The sequence below is a fragment of the Pteropus alecto genome, unplaced genomic scaffold (genome assembly GCF_000325575.1).
Source record: "Pteropus alecto unplaced genomic scaffold, ASM32557v1 scaffold164, whole genome shotgun sequence".
NCBI lineage: Eukaryota > Metazoa > Chordata > Mammalia > Chiroptera > Pteropodidae > Pteropus > Pteropus alecto.
The window spans coordinates 2,242,600-2,245,300 of NW_006439568.1; the positions used below are offsets into that span (position 1 = coordinate 2,242,600).

Below are 2,701 nucleotides of genomic sequence, written 5' to 3' on the forward strand. Positions count from 1 at the left end.
GCTCAGGTTCCCCTGGGACTCCATGGTGTTCGGTCTCAGAGGGTATGGGGGTGCCCTCTGGGTTGGGGATGGGGGGCTGCAACTCAGCCTCGGTTTCGCAACCGCAGCTGGTAAAAATCAACTGTCGTTTTTCTGCCATCCGGCTTCTCTGCCTTATGCCCTGATGACTAGGCCCTGCCACCAGCTGACCATGGGGAGCTAATAGCTTTTCTAGGAAGAGCTATTCAGGGAACTTGCCACTCTTTCTCCCCTCTCTCTATCCCTGCAGGAAGCTCCAGTTGCAAGAGGCAGCTTCTTCGTTTCTCCCAGTCCACCACCCTAACACCTGGGGTTCTGACCTGTGGTAGCTCCAAAGATCCCAACTTTCATGTTTTTTAAAATAAGCAGAGAGGCAGTTGAGGGTCAAGAGATCCAAAGATCCCAACTTTCATATTTTTTAAAATAAGCAGAGAGGCAGTTGAGGGTCAAATTGAGCTGCGAGCTGCTTCAGGGGGTCTTCACAAGTCAGCAATATGGCAGGAGACATCAAGACCCAAATCAAGAACTATCAGGCTGTGCCTTTTGACAGCCGCTTCCCCATCCAGAACCAGACCAGGAACTGGTGGAGAACTACCTGGACTTCCACCACTGTGAGAAGGCAATGACCACTTTAGGGGGTGATGTCTCCATGTGCAAATGGTACCAACGTGTGTACAAGTCCCTCTGCCCCACATCCTGGATATCGGCCTGGGACGACCACTAGACAGAAGATATGTTTCCTGGGAAAATCTGAACTGGCTCCCCCTGCCTCTTCTCTGTCTGTTATCCTTCTCCCAGGGAGGTGAAGGGGAACCTGGGTACATCCCACCCTGGGATCCTGAGTCATGGCTTAACTAATAATAAATACTTGGAAAAGTGTAAAATAATAAATAAATACACAGTGAGGCAAATAATAACCCAGAAATCAAAAATCTATTCTGCTGCCCTATACCCTCCATTCAAAACAATTGTACAGAATACTCTTGGTGTGGATCAGCCTGGGTCTGGTTGGGCATGGGCACCTATAGTTTTCTTTCTTGGCTTTCTTGGAAAAGACAGTATGAGAGAGGAAAGTTGTAGGAGAGGGCAACCCAACTATGGAGGCTTAGAAAGCTCACATGCTCTGCTATCAATCTCAGGACCAAACCAGTGCAGACCAAACAACAGCGGCAAAAGCAGGAAAGAAGGAAGATGGTAGGACAGCTACCAGATTGTGTGGTGGATCATGGCATTGAGTATACAAAACTGGAAGATGATGCTAATACAGAACCATGGTTTACCTTTCATCTATTGCAATCAAGGAATCAGCAAAAGCTGGCCATCATATGTGAAAGACGGTGATGAAATGGAGATGTCATAGACTTCTTTGTTGGAGTGAAGTAATAGAAAAGGCCACATATACCATGAACTGGCTAGTTCACCACAATATAGTTGAAGACTGACTTGATAGAAAGGTAAATAGAGCAAGAGTTCTTTAAATACTTAAAGCAGAACCTGAAGGTCACTACTTACTTTTGATTAAAACTTTATTAAATAATTCAGAAAACAGAATATTCAGTAAAATACTATTTGAGTCCTGCAATACTTCAGGCTTATCTTTATATAGCCATGCAGGCTGTTTTTGCATTAATAGCATCCTGATTATCAAAACAAGTAGGAAAACTGCTAGTGACCAGTATGATACCAGACAATGAAGACAGTGTATCTCCTGCCCCTCCTGTGGCTGAAGGACGTGTAATTGGTTGCTGTGGTAAGTATATGCCAATCACAAGATAGGCTGTAACATATTTCATTCAGCAACCACTGAGAGTCTGAGAAGTAGGAATTCTTCCAGAATAATCCTTGGAAACAGCTATGGAAGTAAAGGAGTATTATAATAATGTCTGCCCAGATTTAGTAAAAGAATTTAACAAGTCTTACACATATGGGCCAAGTGGATTAAACAGTATACTGGAATCAAGCAATCTCAAAGAAAGAATTTTCCATTGACGTTAGTTATGACAGATCCTGAATTTTGTTTTTTCATCTAGAATCTGCTAGTCCAGGTTTTATACCATCCACCTAAGAAATAGCAGAAGAAGTAATTCAGAATTATCTTATCAATGTCAGAGTTCTCTCTATAAGAATATTGACCTCACTGAACTGGATGTGCAGGAACTTTGAGTGTTACTTTTATACCTGGGAGGAGAAAAAGGACCAAGCAAAAGACTAATTTCAAAACATAGCCTCATATACAACATTGTGAATGTATTTAATGTCACTGAACAGTATACTTTAAAATAGTTAAAATGATAAATTTTATGCTATGTGTATGTTACCACAATAAAAGAAATATTTTTTTAAAAAGTAGCCTTATGACACTTTCCATTACTCCGTCATAGGACAAAGGATTCCAGTAATTATTAATTGCTACCATCCCCCCAAAAAGAAAATTGGTTTCTGTTGTAAGTGCTTTTAGAATGAAGGAACTAGTATATTGGATTGTCTAATTACTTGCCTTCTTTTCCTTGCAAAAAAAAATTTTTAAGTAAAGACAAGACTATTAGACCAGTTTAAAAAAAAAAAAAAAAAGAAATGCTCACAACATTCAGGTATTACCACACCTGTTTCAGCCTCTACTTATTGAGATTTTTTTCCGGTTCATATGTCTAAGCAGGTGCCACTGACCCAAAGTGTAAGAGGC

General features: G+C 41.1%; 1 pseudogene; it reads left to right on the plus strand.

Annotated features, from left to right (window-relative positions):
* The first annotated feature begins 1,209 nt into the window (after positions 1–1,209).
* Positions 1,210–2,029, plus strand: LOC102887936 (annotated as a pseudogene).
* Positions 2,030–2,701: the final 672 nt, after the last annotated feature.